Here is a 19,609-nt window from a genome sequence, read left to right on the forward strand (position 1 = left end):
TTTTTAAAATTATTTTTTTTGAGTCTTCTGACTGGTTTGATGCGACCCGCTACGAATTTCTCTTCTGTGTCAACCTCTTCATCTGAGAGTTGCATTTGCAACCTACATCCTCAATTATTTGCTGGATGTATTCCAATCTCTGTCTTCCTCTACAGTTTTTGCTCTGTAACATAGAAATCTTTCCCCGATGTATCAACCGATGTCGTATTATCCTGTACCTTATCCTTGTCATGTTTTCCACGTAGTCATTTCCTCTCTGATTCTGCACTGAATCTCCTCATTCCTTACATTATCAGTGCACCTAGTTTTCAACCTTCGTCTATAGCACCACATCTCAAATGCTTCGATTCTCTTCTGTTCCGGTTTTCGAATAGTACATGTTTCACTATCATACAAAGCTTTGCACCACCTACATTCTCAGAAATTTCTTCTTCAAATTAAAGCCTTTGTTTGATATTAGTAGACTTCTCTTGGCCAGGAATGCCCTTTTTGCCAGTGCTAGTCTGCTTTTGATATCCTCTTTGCATCGTTTGTCATTGGTTATTTTGCTGCCTAGGTAGCAGAGTGACCATCAATCCTGATTTTAAGTTTCTCGCTGTTCTCATTTCTGCTACTTCTCATTACTTCAGTCTTTCTTCGATTTACCCTGAATCCACATTCTGTACTCATTAGACTGATCATTCCATTCAGCAGATCATGTAATTCTTCTTCACTTTCACTCAGGATAACAATGTCATCAGCGAATCGTATCATTGATATTCTTACGCCTTGAATTTTAATTCCACTCCTGAATCTTCCTTTTATTTCCATCATTGCTTCTTCGATGTTCAAATTCAACAGTAGGGGCGAATGACTAAATCTTTATCTCACAGCTTATTTAATCCGAGAACTTCGTTCGTGGTCGTCCATTCCTATTCTTCCCTCTTGGTTCTTGAACATGTTGTATGTTATCCGTCTGTCCCTATAGGTTACCCCTATTATTCTCGCAATATCGAAATACTTCCCACCATTTTCGAATGCTTTTTCCAGGTCGACAAATCCTATGAACGTGTCTTGATTTTTCTTTAGCCTTGCTTCCCTTATCAACCGCAATGTCAGAATTGCCTCTCTCTTGCAGTTTTCGGAATTGTGTGGATGAAATTTTTCCGAAAGTCGGATCGTATGTCGGCAGACTCATATATTCTACACACCAACGTGAATAGCCGTTTTATTGCCACTTCCCCAAAGATTTTAGAAATGCTGATGGAATGTTATCTTTCCCTTCTGCCTTATTTGAAAACTCTCTTTAATCATGATTCTAATAGTGGATTCCTCATCTCTTCTAAATACATTCCTGTCTCTTCTTTTATCACATCAGATAAATCTTTATCACACAAGCCTTCACTGTACTCTTCCCACTATCCGCTCTCTCCTCTGCATTTAAAAGCGGAATTCCCGCTGCACTCTTAATATTATCATCTTTGCTTTTAATTTCACCGAAGGCTGTTTTGAGTTTCCTATATGCTGAGTCAGTCCTTTCAACTATCATTTCTTTTTCGATTTCATCACATTTCCCATGCAGCCATTTCGTCTTAGCTTCCCTGCACTTCTTATTTATTTCATTCTCCAGCCACTTGTATTTCTGTATTCCTGAATTTCCCTGAACATTTTTGTACTTCTTTCTTTCGTCGATCAACTGAATTATTTCTTCTGTTGCCCATGGTTTCTTCGCAGTTACCTTCTTTGTACCTATGTTTTTTTTCCAAGTGTACTGCCTACTGAGTGATTCCTTATTCCTGTATCTATAACCCTAGAGACCTTCAAGCGTATCTCGTCATTCCTTAGTACTTTCGTATGCCACTTCTTTACGTATTGATTCTTCCTGACTAATCTCTTAAACTTCAGCCTACTCTTCATCATTGCTACATTGTGACCTGAGTCTGTATCTTTTCCGGGATTAGCCATAAAAACCAGTATCTGATTTCGGTATCTCTTTCTGACCATGATGTAATTTAACTGAAATCTTCCCGTATCACACGGCCCTTTCCAAGTATACCTCCTCTTGCGATTCTTGAACAGAGTATTCGCTGTTACTAGCTGAAATTTATCACAGAACTCCCAAGCCCATATTCCCCTGTAACCTTTACTTCTACTCCTTCCCCCACAACTGCTTTTCAGTCCCCCATTGTCAATAGATTTTCATCTCCCTTTACATACTGTATTAACATTTCAGTATCCTCATATACTTTCTCTATCTCCTCGTCTTCAGGTTGCGACGTCGGCATGTACACCAGAACTATCGTTGTCGGTGCTGGTCTGCTGTCGATTCTGATAAGAACAGCCCTATCACTGAACTGTTCACAGTAACACACTCTCTGCCTTACCATCCTATTCATAACGAATCCTACTCCCGTTATACTATTTTATGCTGCTGTTGATGTCATCCTATACTCATCTGGCCAGAAATTCTTTTCTTCTTTCCATTTCACTTCACGGACCCCTGCCACATCTAGCTTGAACCTTTGCGTTTCCCTTTTCCTATTTCCTAGCTTCCCTACCACGTTCAAACTTCTGAGACTCCACGGCACGACTCGTAGAACGTTATCCTTTAGTTGGTTATTGAATTTTTTTCTCGTGGTAATCCCCTCCCGGAGATCCGAATGGGGGACTATTCCGGAATCTTTTGCCAATGGAGATGTCATCATGACACTTTCCCAGTTACAGGCCACATGTCCTGTGGATACACGTTATGTGTCTTTAATGCAGTGGTTTCCATTGCCTTCTGCATCCTCAAGCCGTTGATGATTGCTGATTCTTGCGCCTTTAGGAGCAGTTTTCCACCCCAAGGACAAGACAGCGCCCTGAACCTCAGTCCGCTCATTCGCCTTTTTTGACAAGGCAGTTGGCTGAATGAGGCTGACTCCTTATGCCGGAGTCCTCTGTCGATTGTTTAAAGCAGTTAACCTTAGGTTAAAACAGGAAATGACTTTAAATCAAGCCTAACCTGGAAATTTGCGTTGTCTAAAATTCATCCTTGATGGTATGGCTGTGAAGTCGGATGATAGTTTATTGGCGAAAATTCGCGGTTCAAAATCAGTTTCAGCTCTAATCGTCAGTTTATATAGTAGTGGCACTACGATTCATCGCTTTCGTTTTTAGCAGATACTAAGTGAAATAATAAAAATGTTGATATAATAAAAAAGTTGATATTGAGAGAAAAATGGCAAGTAAATATGTGACAAGGCCATTCCCAAGCCGCAGATGCTGAGAATACTTTTTTCAATGTTGTAGGTTAAGTTAAGGAAGTTACCGGCTACCGTGTGTAGTTGATTACCAGTCTTGTAACAGCTCTTGGGAAACGACTCGTAATTTACGTGATTAGTTCTAAGGCTTTTTATAAGCACTTAGCTGCAGAGTACGAAAGGAAAATTCGAAATATTTGCAATGAACAATTACGTATGGGAATTTTGACAGCAGACATTAACGATTCAATATCACTTATACAGGGTGTTACAAGAAGGTACGGCCAAACTTTCAGGAAACATTCCTCACACACAAAGAAAGAAAATATGTTATGTGGACATGTGTCCGGAAACGCTTACTTTCCATGTTAGAGCTCATTTTATTATTTCTCTTCAAATCACATTAATCATGGAATGGAAACACACAGCAACAGAACGTACCAGCATGACTTCAAACACTTTGTTACAGGAAATGTACCAAATGTCCTCCGTTAGCGAGGATACATGCATCCACCCTCCGTCGCATGGAATCCCTGATGCGCTGATGCAGCCCTGGAGAATGACATATTGTATCACAGCCGTCCACAATACAAGCACGAAGAGTCTCTACATTTGGTACCGGAGCTGCGTAGACAAGAGCTTTCAAATGCCCCCATAAATGAAAGTCAAGAGGGTAGAGGTCAGGAGAGCGTGGAGGTCATGGAATTTGTCCGCCTCTACCAATCCATCGGCCACCGAATCTGTTGTTGAGAAGCGTACGAACACTTCGACTGAAATGTGTAGGAGCTCCATCGTGCATGAACTACATGTTGTGTCGTACTTGTAGAGGTACATGTTCTAGCAGCACAGGTAGAGTATCCCGTATGAAATCATGATAACGTGCTCCATTGAGCTTAGGTGGACGAAACTAAAATGAGCTCTAACATGGAAGTTAAGCGTTTCCGGACACATGTCCACATAACATCTTTTCTTTATTTGTGTGTGAGAAATGTTTCCTGAAAGTTTGGCCGTACCTTTTAGTAACATCCTGTTTATGTTCTCTTTCGGCTCGAGTTGCAGTAACTATGCAATTCGTATTAAATTTTTAGCTATAAAACACGTTTTTGAACTGCTATGACAATTCGTGCGTTGATGAACAGAACATGAGCAAGTGTTCTGAAATGCTCTAACCGGAAACATCTCACATATTAACTTCCGTTGCTCAGACGTGCCGAGACGGTAGCTCAGCGTGTTCGGTCAGAGCTGGCTTCCCTCTGTAATAAACAAACTGGGTGAAAGAATCAACAACGGACTTCATCAGATGTATTAAACTAAAAACCCGGCTCGATTGCGAAAAAAGCACCTAGTGTTAACCCAGGTTTCGGCGTAGATAACTACACCTTCTTCAGAACAACAATAAAACATTCAAGTGCCTAAGACGACCTTTGTCAATAATTAAAAGAACACCATAGCTATATATTTATAAACGAAAAAGTAAAAACAGTACATATGTACAAAGTCAAAACCACTAGTTAACTTAATGGCGTACGCTTCACCCCACACCGGCCTATGTTGGACGGGCCATGACCCGCCATAAACTGCAGCTACAAGCGGTCGCTCACTTACAAGCCTGACCCGCTACCTCTGCACATGCGCAACACAAGGGAAGTTACTTGAGTGCGCATGCGCAACCGAATACGAGAAAGTTTATGCATGGGTCGGGGCTAAATAGTCCATATATTACATCGGGCAAACGGAAAAGCTCTGGGTCTCAGGTATAAAGAGCATATTCCTACTAGAAGCGGTGACGGTACTAAGGGCTCTACTTATGCGGAACACCTTGTGCAAACGGCTCATGCGCCGAGCCCTCCAGTTAATATCGAGTTACTTCATGCCGAAGTTAAGGGCTTAAAACTGGATGTTTTGGAAGAAATGCAGATCTTTAAGCATCTGCAACATGCTAAAGACAATATCCTTAAAGACCAACTCCTACTAAGAAACAGAATTTTTTCTGAAGGCTTCGCACCTTTAATTTTTTCTTCATACTTGTAAATCTGATGATCTGGGGATTTTCACATGCGTGCGCGAATTGGCGAGTGCAGTTGGTCAAGCCGTTTATCTTCTTTCTTTTTATCCACATTTTCCTTTTACAATGAAGGTGATTTTAGCCTGTTGAACACCTCAACGTGTTATCCCGATATATTTGTTACCACGACGTCTTTAGATAACGTCGCCTCAGCACCCCGCCCCCCCTCCCTCCCCCAGGTTAACTACTGGCTTTAGGTATAGTTTTTAAGAGTTCCTGCTGTTGTCATAGGTAGCTTCATATATGTTTCTTTCCTAGCATAAACAACGGTGTGCGGTTATTTTTAGGTTTCATCTCTTATTTAGCTCGTCTCTTGTTCTATCCATTTCATGGGGATATATGGGAATATATGGACTATTTAGCCCCGACCCATGCATAAACTTTCTCGTATTCGGTTGCGCATGCGCACTCAAGTAACTTCCCTTGTGTTGCGCATGTGCAGAGGTAGCGGGTCAGGCTTGTAAGTGAGCGACCGTTAGTAGCAGCAGTTTATGGCGGGTCATGGCCCGTCCAACATAGGCCAGTGTGAGGTAAAGCGTACACCATTAAGTTAAGTAGTGGTTTTGACTTTGTACATATGTACTGTTTTTACTTTTTCGTTTATAAATATATAGCTATGGTGTTCTTTTAATTATTGACAAAGGTCGTCTTAGGCACTTGAATGTTTTATTGTTGTTCTGAAGAAGGTGTAGTTATCTACGCCGAAACCTGGGTCAACACTTAACACTAGGTGCTTTGGTGCTTTTTTCTCAATTGAAGCGGGTTTTTAGTCTTTTAATATATTAATCAACGATTGCTGACGCGCTGCGACGTTGAAAGTTCTTCAACAGATGTCATGTGACGACTGCTACGACCAAATATAACGAAGAAAATGCACAAAAAGAAAGAGACGTTGCCTAATTGTCTCCGGTGCAAAAGGCCATACGTTCGAACCCCTGCCAGGTTTCGAATTCTTTTCTATTTGTTACTAGTTTCTCTACTCTATTGGTCGTAAAGATAATTATAACAATATTACCACGCTGTTCCATAGCATTGAACGCATACCATACTCTCCGTTTTCCGAGCGTTCTGGACCACTGTTGGGCAAAATTCTGTGAGCAAAACCGTACGCGAAGCGAATTACATTGCTTCCTTTCGTTTACTTTATTAATAACTGAGCATTCAGATGTATCCACTGAGGACGACAGTGACGAGACCCAACGACCCCCCCGCACTTGCCGTGGGAAGGTGAATCCATTTTTGGAGGTAAATAACAAGTCATTTGAGCTGAGGTTTCGTTCGGAGAAAAGTACTGTAGAATAGTTGCAAATAAGCTAAATAAGCTAAGAGACTATCCGATGAAATCATGAAACATTCAAATAATGATTGGTGATCTGTTTAAAGCAGACATAGCAATAGTTTGCAGAGCTGTCCATAAGGTATCGGCCTTATGAGAGAATTAAAGTCAACAGCAACTTCTCTCCGTGCCTTTACCTTGTTGGTCACACTGACCTCTTTTGGTTTCCACTCGTTATATCTTTATACTGGCCCAACACAGTTTCCAACAGCATATCTTTCTCGTATTGAGAGAAGTTTGACAATCGCTTCTTCTTCTGTTTACTTGCTTCCACGGTTATAGCACGACATCTTCGGCGATAAATACTGCGTCTCTACGACGTACGATAAATATCTGCCGCCGAAGCGAGATAATCTTGTCGATAGCAAATTTTAGCAGTGTTGACAAGCGTGTTACGTGCTGCTTATGATCAAAACTGAACCTGCTTCGGTGTATCCAAGTTTAGCGTTATACTATAGAGCTGAGTCCTGAACATAGTTCAATATCTGATTTAATGTCAAATTTGACTTGCAGTCAGCGATGTTTATACAATCGGCTCTTACAGTTTCTTGTACTTCTGCATGTAAAACAGTTACATCATCATTTACTTGATTCTAGATTGTGACCTCTATTTTTTCTGGTAATGTTTTTATCTTTATACAACCCTGTTAAATATGTAACCTATGATTCATCATTTATGTCGTTCAGTTCCAAAATTTCATTTAATTCTTTCCTGTTTTTTCGTATAATACTTCAATATTATTTAATGCAGCAGTAGTCGTGTAAGGTACAGGACACTTACTTGTTATTTCATCTGAACTTGTGAAGTTGAAAATATTGGTGCTGGGCTGGCATTCGAAGTCGGATCTTCCCTTTCGTAGGGTCTCACAGGGAGCTCTGGTCCCAGGGCACAGAGGCTAAACGCTGTACAGCAGAGTTAGAAGGGTTGCGTGCGCACAGGCGTTACACTGTGCAACGACACCGTAGTGCCGACTTTGTCGCACTATTTTGCTACGCCCGTCAAGTGGCAGAATTAGAGCGTAGCTCAGAACCCTTCCCACCACCGTATTTTTAGGGGCCTGCATAGTCCAACGATAGCAGAGGAAGCTGGAACGTCGACTAGAGGTCAGCTGTGTTGTGACTGACAATTCGCAATTTTTCACATACACAACTTTTATTTATCAAAGTTCACAAGGTTGTAGAATGAACAACAAAAGAAAGGTAACAATAACGATGCCAGTGAAAGTCTTCTAATTGAGGCAAACAAAAGTTCACTTCTAATTTTTCACAAAGGTTGGTGGTAACACATATATACACAGACTATTAAAAGTCCAATTCAGAAACGAAGACGTAATCTTCAGCTGTGGAAGTCCACGAGGTCGGCATCCGGAGTACACTGAACTTTGGGGCTGGTTCTAGCCCCTATATAGCTGTCTCCAGCCAGTCAGGGTTTGGCGTAGTGATACTTCCTGCAGGCCGTGGCTCCAGCTCCTCCCTGCATGAAGTAGCGCTCGGAATGTCTGTTTCCATTAGCTGGTATGTAAATAGCCGGTGTTTACCATGGTACTTTTGGTACGCCTTGGACATAGACAACGTCGTCCTCTGTGGTGTAATATGGGTTGCCGGCCCTCAGGGGCTACCTTGGCTCTGGCATAACAAGCTGGACAGTCAGTAGCTCTAGTTCTGGAGCCGACGTCCTACCATCTAGTACGTGGATCGCCACTATGCGGCCAACTCTCACCTACCCCGTTCATCACTCAGCGAATGGACTTAGTACTTCTTGGAAGTGCAAGTTAACCTGATTAGTGGTTGCTAGTGAAACATGGTGTCTAATGTCAGTGCTCTTGAGAAAGAGTTAAGTACTGTATACAGGGTGAGTCACCTAACACTTCCGCTGGATATATTTCGTAAACCACATCAAATACTGACGAATCGATTCCACAGACCGAACGTGAGGAGAGAGGCTAGTGTAATTGCTTTATACAAACCATAAAAAAATGCACGGAAATATGTTTTTTAACACAAACCTACGTTTTTTAAATGGAACCCCTTTAGTTTTGTTAGCACATCTGAACATATAAACAAATACGTAATCAGTGCCGTTTGTTCCATTGTAAAATGTTAATTACATCCGGAGATATTGTAACCTAAAGTTGACGCTTGAGTACCACTCCTCCGCTGTTATATCGTGTGTATCGGAGAGCACCGAATTACATAGGGATCCAAAGGGAACGGTGATGGACCTTAGGTACAGAAGAGACTGGAACAGCACATTACGTCCACATGCTAACACCTTTTTATTGGTCTTCTTCACTGACGCACATGTACATTACCATGAGGGGTGAGGTACACGTACACACGTGGTTTCCGTTTTCAATTACGGAGTTGAATAGAGTGTGTCCCGACATGTCAGGCCACCCAATGTGGTGGCCATCATTTGCTGCACACAATTGCAATCTCTGGCGTAATGAATGTCGTACAAGCCGCAGTGCATCTGGTGTAATTTCGTCGCAGCCTGCCACAATACGTTGTTTCATATCCACTAGGGTTGTAGGCACATCACGGTACACATTCTCCTTTAACGTAGCCCACAGAAAGAAGTTCAGAGGTGTAAGATCAGGAGAACAGGCTGGCCAATTTATGCGTCCTCCACGTCCTGTGAAACAGCCGTCGAACATCCTGTCAAGAGTCAGCCTAGTGTTAATTGCGGAATGTGCAGGTGCACCATCATTCTGATAACACATACGTCGACGCGTTTCCAGTGGGGCATTTTCGAGCAACGTTGGCAGATCATTCTGTAGAAACGCGACGTATGTTGCAGCTGTTTGGGCCCCTGCAATGAAGTGAGGACCAATGAGGTGGTCGCCAATGATTCCGCACGATACATTTACAGTCCACGGTCGCTGTCACTCTACCTGTCTGAGCCAGCGAGGATTGTCCACGGACCAGTAATGCATGTTCCGTAGATTCACTGCCCTGTGGCTTGTGAAACCCGCTTCATCGGTAAACAGGTAGAACTGCAACGCATTCTCTGTTAACGCCCATTGACAGAATTGCACTCGATGATTAAAGTCATCACCATGTAATTGCTGATGTAGCGACACATGAAACGGGTGAAAGCGGTGACGATGCAGTGTGCGCATGACACTACTTTGACTCAGTCCACCGGCTCTCGCAATGTCCCGTGTACTCATGTGTGGGTTCATGGCAACAGCAGGTAACACACCAACTGCATCCGCTGCTCCTGTGACGGGCCTGTTACAGACCCGTTTGCGTGCTACGACCATACCTGTTGCATACAGTTGGCGGTAGATGTTTTGCAATGTGCGGCACGTTGGCTGCTCTCTGTCCGGGTACCGTTCTGCATACACCCTACAGGCTTCAGCTGCATTTCGTCGACACTCGCCATAGATGAGTATCATCTCCGCCTTTTCAGAGTTCGAATACGCCATGGTCACAGTTCCTACAACACTACACTATCACAGACGTCTGGTAACACGGTGTACTGCAGTTGGCCTGCGTGCGGAGACGATTGCAGAATAACAATAGCAGCAAGCGCTACATGCGGACACTGCGACAGCTAGACCAAACCACAAGAGTGCACTACAGCCACACTCGTAAACACGGTCGTCATAGTAAACATGCCCCTGCAGATGCTGCTCGCCGACCGTGGCCCGTGTTTGTTACAACACGCAACTGAACGTCGGAGCGTTCAAGCGTCAACTTTAGGTTACAATATCTCCGGATGTAATTCACATTTTACAATGCAACAAACGGCACTGATTACGTATTTGTTTATATGTTCAGATGTGCTAACAAAACTAACGTGGTTCCATTTAAAAAAACGTAGGTTTGTGTTAAAAAACATACTTCCGTGCATTTTTGTATGGTTTGTATTAAACAATTACACTAGCCCTCTCCTCACGTTCGGTCTGTGGAATCGGTTCGTCAGTATTTGATGTGGTTTACGAAGTATATCCAGCGGTAACGTTAGGTGATTCGCCCTGTATACACGTATACACCGAGGTGAAAAAAGTCATGGGATACCTCCCAATATCGTGTCGGACCTCCTTTTTCCCAGTGACGTGCAACAAATAGCCGTGACATGAACTCAACAAGTCGCTGGAAGTTCCTTGCAGAAATATTGAGCCATACTGCATCTGTAGCAGTCAGTAACTGCGAAAATGTTGCCGGTGACCTCTTGATTATGTTGGATGGGTGGCCAAATCATTCGCTCAAATTATGCATAATGTTCTTCAAGCCAATCCCAAACAATTATGGCCCTGTGACATTGCGTCTTGTCGTCCGTAAACATTCCATCGTTGAATGGCTGCTACTGGTCTCCAAGTAGCCAATCATAACCATTTCCAGACATTTATCTGTTCAATTGTAAACACAGCCCACACCATTATGGAGCCACCACCAGCTTGCACAGTGCCTTGTTGGCAACTTGAGTCCACGGTTCGCGAGGTCTGCGCCACACTCGAACGCTTCCTCTCGGCCATCCATGACCATCTCGCTGATTTTCACCGTGCTGCTTGTTCCGTTGACTTCCTTTAGGTCCCTGGCCGTGTGGGTATCCCAGGTAATGAGCTTGGTTATAGTTTGGCTGGGGGAGCAGTCACTTACCCCTCTTCCATGTAACCCCTCCTGCGGCGGATTTACGGCTTCATAACAAATCCCACTTCGCACCATCCCAGGCCAACTCCTGGGAGGCTACCTCCCTGTCTAATAAACTTCGTGCGATTAAGGTGACACCAGGCCCGCGACGTTCTTCCTTACGCATCTCCCGAAAGGACTCAACCACTCTGTGTCGTCTCTGCATCGGCCGTACCAGGCTGACCCACAGTTTTCTTTTGCTTAATGAGCCACCCTCACTTTGTGGTTGTGGAGCCTTCCAGTCAGTAGCCCACATGTTGGTGGAATGCCCCCTTCTTTTGGCTCTGCGTATTAAGTACAGTCTTCCCCGCAATTTACCTTTAATATTGGCAGACGGTTCCCGGATGGTTGAACTGGTTCTTAGATTCCTCCGTGAAAGTGGTTTTTCTTCTCAGTTTTAAGGTTTTTAATCTCACTCCGGACTAGGGGCAGGGCGGTGAGGGTTGGGGTGTCTCCCACTGTAAGCTGTGTTTGGAGATTCCTGACTCCCCTCCCTGGGGAAGAGCCTCTTTTCTTTCCCTTTTACTTTGTTTTTATCACTGTTTAGGTTTGGCTAGTCTCCTTTTACAATAAGCACTTTTACATTCTAGCTGTTTAACGCTTTTGAATAGCAGGTGATCTTGCCTGTACTGCATCAGAGATGAGATATTTCCTGCCACTAGCATAGCCTTGGGGTTGCTCATTTGCTGACTTTCTTCACTTTGTTTTCACCATTGACAACACGACTGCACATTTACGTTTTTTAGCCTTTACCTTTTATCGTTTTGACTTTTCTGAGATGTCAGTCCGTCTAAATGGACCACATTTGAAACAAGGGACTGATGACGTTGCTGTTTGGTCCCTTCAACCCCAATCAACCAACCAACCACCCATCGAACGCTTCAATCATCTCTTACGACTGAAATCGTGGCTCATCTGCCCAAGCCGTGGTTTTCTAGTCGTCTAGGTCCCACCGACTGGTCACTAGCCCAGGAGAGCCGCTGCAGACGCTGTCGCACCGTTCACAAGGGCACTTGCGTCGGGTGTCTGCTGCCATAGCCCATTAACGCCTAATGTCGCCGCCCTGGTCTAACGGATACTTTCGTCGTAGGTCCCACATTGGTTTCTATGGTTATTTCACGCAGTGTTGATTGTCTGTCAGCACTGACAACTCTACGCAAACGCCGCGGATCTCGGTCATTAAGTGAAGGCCTTCGGCCACTGCCTTGTCCGTGGTGAGAGGTGATCCCCGAAATTTTGAATTCTCGTCACATGCTTGACGCGGTGAATCTCGAAATATTGAATTCCCTGGCGATTTCCGAAATAGAATGCCAATGCGCCGGCCGCGGTGGTCTCGCGGTTCTAGGCGCGCAGTCCGGAACCGTGCGACTGCTACGGTCGCACGTTCGAATCCTGCCTCGGGCATGGATGTGTGTGATGTCCTTAGGTTAGTTAGGTTTAAGTAGTTCTAAGTTCTAGGGTAGTTGAAGAATTGTCATGATGATGTCTCCATTGGCAAAAGATTCCGGAATAGTTCCCCATTCGGATCTCCGGGAGGGGACTGCCAAGGGGAGGTTACCATGAGAAAAAGATTGAATAATCAACGAAAGGATAATGTTCTACGAGTCGGGGCGTGGAATGTCAGAAGCTTGAACGTGGTAGGGAAACTAGAAAATCTGAAAAGGGAAATGTAAATGCTCAATCTAGATATAGTAGGGGTCAGTGAAGTGAATTGGAAGGAAGACAAGGATTTCTGGTCAGATGAGTATCAGGTAATATCAACAGCAGCAGAAAATGGTATAACAAGTGTAGGATTCGTTATGAATAGGAAGGTAGGGCAGAGGGTGTGTTACTGTGAACAGTTCAGTGACCGGCTTGTTCTAATCAGAATCGACAGCAGACCAACACCGACAACGATAGTTCAGGTATACATGCCGACGTCGCAAGCTGAAGATGAACAGATAGAGAAAGTGTATGAGGATATTGAAAGGGTAATGCAGTATGTAAAGGGGAACGAAAATCTAATAGTCATGGGCGACTGGAATGCAGTTGCAGGGGAAGGAGTAGAAGAAAAGGTTACAGGAGAATATGGGCTTGGCACAAGGAATGAAAGAGGAGAAAGACTAATTGAGTTCTGTAACAAGTTTCAGCTAGTAATAGCGAATACCCTGTTCAAGAATCACAAGAGGAGGAGGTATACTTGGAAAAGGCGGGGAGATGCAGGAAGATTTCAATTAGATTACATCATGGTCAGACAGAGATTCCGAATTTCTGGATTGTAAGGCGTACCCAGGGGCAGATATAGACTCAGATCACAATATAGTAGTGATGAAGAGTAGGCTGAAGTTCAAGACATTGGTCAGGAAGAATCAATACGCTAATAAGTGGGATACGAAAGTTCTAAGGAATGACGAGATAGGTTTGAAGTTCTCTAACGCTATAGATACAGCAATAAGGAATAGCGCAGTGTGCAACACAGTTGAAGAGGAATGGACATCTCTAAAAAGGGCCATCACAGAAGTTGGGAAGGAAAACATAGGTACAAAGAAGGTAGCTGCGAAGAAACCATGCGTAACAGAAGAAATACTTCAGTTGATTGATGAAAGGAGGAAGTACAAACATGTACCGGGAAAATCAGGAATACAGAAATAAAAGTCGCTGAGGAATGAAATAAATAGGAAGTGCAGGGAAGCTAAGACGAAATGGCTACAGGAAAAATGTGAAGACATCGAAAAAGATATGATTGTCGGAAGGACAGACTCAGCATACAGGAAAGTCAAAATAACCTTTGGTGACATTAAAAGCAACGGTGGTAACATTAAGAGTGCAACGGGAATTCCACTGTTAAATTCAGAGGAAAGTGCAGATAGGTGGAAAGAATACATTGAAAGCCTCTATGAGGATGAAGATTTGTCTGATGTGATAGAAGAAGAAACAGGAGTCGATTTAGAAGAGATAGAGGATTCAGTATTAGAATCGGAATTTAAAAGAGCTTTGGAGGACTTACGGTCAAATAAGGCAGAATGGATAGGTAACATTCCATCAGAATTTCTAAAATCATTAGGGGAAGTGGCAACAAAACGACTATTCACGTTGGTGTGTAGAATATATGAGTCTGGCGACATACCATCTGACTTTCGGAAAAGCATCATCCACACAATTCCGAAGACGGCAAGAGCTGACAAGTGCGAGAATTATCGCACAATCAGCTTAACAGCTCATGCATCGAAGCTGCTTACAAGAATAATATACATTAGTACTAGGTGACGATCAGTTTGGCTTTAGGAAAAGTAAAGGCACGAGAGAGGCAATTCTGACGTTACGGCTAATAATGGAAACAAGGCTAAAGAAAAATAAAGACACGTTCATAGGATTTGTCGACCTGGAAAAAGCGTTCGACAATATAAAATGGTGCAAGCTGTTCAAGATTCTGAAAAAAGTAGGGGTAAGCTATAGGGAGAGACGGGTCATATACAATATGTACAACAACCAAGAGGGAATAATAAGAGTGGACGATCAAGAACGAAGTGCTCGTATTAAGAAGGGTGTAAGACAAGGCTGTAGCCTTTCGCCCCTACTCTTCAATCTGTACATCGAGGAAGCAATGATGGAAATAAAAGAAAGGTTCAAGAGTGGAATTAAAATACAAGGTGAAATGATATCAATGATACGATTCGCTGATGACATTGCTATCCTGAGTGAAAGTGAAAAAGAATTAAATGATCTGCTGAACGGAATGAACAGTCTAATGAGTACACAGTATGGTTTGAGAGTAAATCTGAGAAAGACGAAGGTAATGAGAAGTAGTAGAAATGAGAACAGCGAGAAACTTAACATGAGGATTGATGGTCACGAAGTCAATGAAGTTAAGGAATTCTGCTACCTAGGCAGTAAAATAACCAATAACGGACGGAGCAAGGAGGACATCAAAAGCAGACTCGCTATGGCAAAAAAGGCATTTCTGGCCAAGAGAAGTCTACTAATATCAAATACCGGCCTTAATTTGAGGAAGAAATTTCTGAGGATGTACGTTTGGAGTACAGCATTGTATGGTAGTGAAACATGGAGTGTGGGAAAACCGGAACAGAAGAGAATTTGAGATGTGGTGCTATAGACGAATGTTGAAAATTAGGTGGACTGATAAGGTAAGGAATGAGGAGGTTCTACGCAGAATCGGAGAGGAAAGGAATATGTGGAAAACACTGATAAGGAGAAGGAACAGGATGATAGGACATCTGCTAAGACGTGAGGGAATGATTTCCATGGTACTAGAGGGAGCTGTAGAGGACAAAAGCTGTAGAGGAATGCAGAGATTGGAATACGCCAAGCAAATAATTGAGGACGTAGGTTGCAAGTGCTACTCTGAGATGAAGAGGTTAGCACAGGAAAGGAATTCGTGGCGGGCCACATCAGACCAGTCAGTAGACTGATGACCAAAAAAAAAAAAAGTTCTAGGGGACTAATGACCACAGGAGTTGAGTCCCATAGTGCTCAGAGCCATTTTTTAGAATGATAATGCGTCTAGCTCCAACTACCATTCCGCGCTCAAATTCTGTTAATTCCAGCCATGCGGCCATAGTCACGTCGGAAACCTTTTCAGATGAATCACCTGAGTACAAATGACAGCTCCGCCGATGCACTGCCCTTTTATTTCTTGTGTACACGATACTATCGCCATTTCTATTTGTTCATGTCGTTAACACACGATTTTTATTTCAGCTTCTACGACAGATTTTCTACCAAATGGGTCGTGTGCGGCCTAATAAAATACGGATGATGATCACGCTCTTCAAAGTAACATGTACATACACGCATTCTCCCTGCTTTGTTCAGAAACTTCTTGCTACTGCATCTCAGTACTTCTGTGAGTTCCTGCATCAGTACTTGCCACATTTCATTAAGTATCGTGATCTTCTCGTGAATAGTCCAGATGTCGTCACTGCATTTCTTTTGTCACTATTCACCATCGTAGATTCCAACTTCTTCCTTGCATAACACATACACCAAATAGTGTTCTAAGCGTCTTCCTCTCGTTCATTTACAAATGCTTTGGTCGGCAGTCTACCGCCCTTATCAGCATCTTTAAAAATTAAATATCATAAATACTATTTTGTCGAAAATTGACATTCTGAGCCAGTGGCTGTGTGCAAAATATAGGTTGACTCTTCCAGAGAAGATAACAGCAACTAGCCACTTTTTAAAATACTAATTATTTATTTAAAAAGCGCCGTTCCCGGTTTAGAACACAAAGGTTCATCTTCAGACGGCTAGTTCATGTTAAGATATATTTTACATTAGCTTTCACCTTTTGTTTTTAAAATGGTTCAGATGGCTCTGAGCACTATGGGACTTAACATCTGTGGTCATCAGTCCCCTAGAACGTAGAACTACTTAAACCTAACTAACCTAAGGACATCACACACATCCATACCCGAGGCAGGATTCGAACCCGCGACCGTAGCTGTCACGCGGTTCCAGACTGAAGCGCCTAGAACCGCACGGCCACACCGGCCGGCTTTTCCAATTGATGAAATTTCCTTGGTGTGGTGGTGCCGTTGAGAAAATCAGGCCATTACGTTTCAGTGCTGACTGCCTGTGATCATCCAGCAGCGAAGACTGGTGCACTTTTTTAAAGTATATTAATACACATAATTTGAAGCAACACTCACACACCAAGAAATTTCACCACATGGAAGTATATGCAAATATGTGTGCTTCCACGACTGGCATCAAGAAGTCTTTCGTAATCTGTTCTTCTCCCTGGAATAATACATGCTCCATATATTCTTCAGATAAGGACTGCAGTAGCATTTATGACCAGATTTGATACTTCTCGTTATCAGTTTGAGTGGGTCTCCTCAGATGTTTTCGTATTCTCTTTCCTTGGTAGAAAATGCTCTTTTAGGTTTTATGTTTATTTTTCTTGGTAAATGTAAGTTGAGTCTAGCTCTTTTCCCATGGTCATGGACAGAGCTGTTTGCGCAATAATTATCAACGTTACTTTTGATGTGTACAATTGACTGGTAAACGTATTCACTCGGAGCAGTTGAAATCCCCAGTGTTTTCAACAGATCTTTTCAATGAGCTCGACTACTGTTTGTGATTATTAATATTATGGCTCTTTTCTGGAGTTTGAAAATGGTGTTCATATGTTGTGCATTTGCTCCCCAAAAAAGAATGTCATAGCTAAGAATTGAATGTATGTGTGAATAGCATGTAATGAAGACACTGCATATTACACAATGAAGATAGGATTCTAAGGGCATAACATGCTGATGACATTCTGTTTGCAAGTATCTTTGTGTATCCACAAACCTCAACTGAGAATCAATATTCATTCCTAGAAATTTTGCACTTGTTACGCATTCTACAGAGGTACCTTCTACATTTAATTTAACATAGTCCATATTCCCTCTTCAAAATGAACTTTATGGCATTAGTTTTCTTTATGTTCAGTGTCACTTTATTGCTTATTGACAAATCATAAATATCCTTGAGTATTTCTTTTGCGCTTTCTGCAAGAAGTTCTCTTGTTTTCTTAGTGACTATAATATTGATGTAATCAGCAAAGAGAATATTTTCACCATGAATAACACTACTGGAAAAGTCATTGATGTATATCAGGAATAGTACTGGTCCTAATATGCTATCTTGTGGAACTCCTACATTAATGTATTTTGGTTCTGATAAGTGTTTTACTAAATATTTAGATCTATTTGAAGTATGTGTTAACTCTACTCTTTGTACCCTATCTGCTAGGTATGAGCGAAACCAGTCATTAGCTACCCCTCTTATTCCTAATGCCTCTAATTTATGTAATAGAATCTTGTGGTCGACTGTATCAAAAACCTTCGAAAGATCCAAAAATATGACTGCGACACACTCATCTTTGTCAAGAACATCAAGTACAACTTTTGTGAATTCTACGATGGCTGACTCCGTATTTTTGCCACTTCGTACACCAAACTGTGATTCGCTTAAAAGATTGTAGTTATTCAGGTAATTCATTAATCCGTCTTTCATAACTGCTTCTATTATCTTTGTGAATGGTGACATCAGGGAAATGGGCCAGTTATTTTCTGTGTCTTATGCATTACCTTTCTTAAGAAAAGGTACATCTTTTGCCTGCTTTATCTGCTCTGGAAATGTCCTTCATCTGAATGATTAATTTATTATATTTGTTGAGGCACTTTGTATAATCTCTATGCATTGTTTTGGTACACACATTGCTACTTTTTCAAGTTTGCTGACTTTTTATTTTTTAGTCTTTGAACAGTTCTATTGAATTCATTCTCTGTGGTTGGAAGTAACATCATAGTATTTAGTGCAACATTATTTACAGGTGTAATATTTGTTTTGGGGAATTTTTGCTGTACTTCTCTGCAATACTTGAAAAATGCTCGTTTACATAGTTTGCCTTTAGCAGCATGTTATTCTGTGTTTGTTTGCCTCTCCCCTTTTCATTTTTTGTAACATCCTAGACTAGTTTGCTTTTATACTCTACATTGTATATTATTTTGTCATTAAATGACTTTTTTGTTGCGATCAGCACCTACCTATAGATCTTTTTGTATATATGATAGAAATTGAAGGATTCTGGATAATTGCGACTCTTTTTTATGGAATTGATGTATTTAAGTGTTTGGGAGGACTTCTTAATACCTGCTGTTATCCATCTGTTTTTGTGAGGCTTTGATACAGACATACATACTTTTGGAAATGATTTTTGCGAGTTCAGTTTAAATAATGTGGAAAATTTAGATAATTTCTTATTTACATTAGTTTCCTTATACACTTCATCCCAGTTTTGTTTTGTTAGTTCTTTTGAAAAATCTTTTATTTTGTTTTCTGATAGATGTTGTTTGCAGGCTTGTTGTTTAGGGAATAATTCGATTCCTGATTTTACTGTTGTTATTTGACAGAGATGGTCTGATAGTCCTAGATCTTTTACAGCTACATCACATTTCTCCCTGTCCTTACTTGTGGCCACATGGTCAATTACTGATGCAATCATTGTAGTAACACTTGTTGCATTATTGACCAATAGGAGCATGCCAAAACTTTGAAGGATATTTATGAAGGTGTTCCTGGATTCATTTATGTTAATGTTCCCACACAGAATTATGTTGACCTTTGTACTTGAGATTTTATCTAGAACTTATGTTAATTTATTTAAAAAAGTGTCCACACTACCACTGGGAGATCTATACACACACAAAATGATTACTTTCCTGATGATATCAATAGCTGATATTTCAAAGTGTTTGTCTTCACTTACTGTACAAAGTTCATGTCTTGATTTGAACTGTGTTCCTTTTCTGATATAAATGCATGATCCTCCACCCCTTGAAGCAGTTATGAAGGAAGAGT

This window comes from Schistocerca gregaria, chromosome 6 (genome assembly GCF_023897955.1).
Source record: "Schistocerca gregaria isolate iqSchGreg1 chromosome 6, iqSchGreg1.2, whole genome shotgun sequence".
Taxonomy (NCBI): Eukaryota; Metazoa; Arthropoda; class Insecta; order Orthoptera; family Acrididae; genus Schistocerca; species Schistocerca gregaria.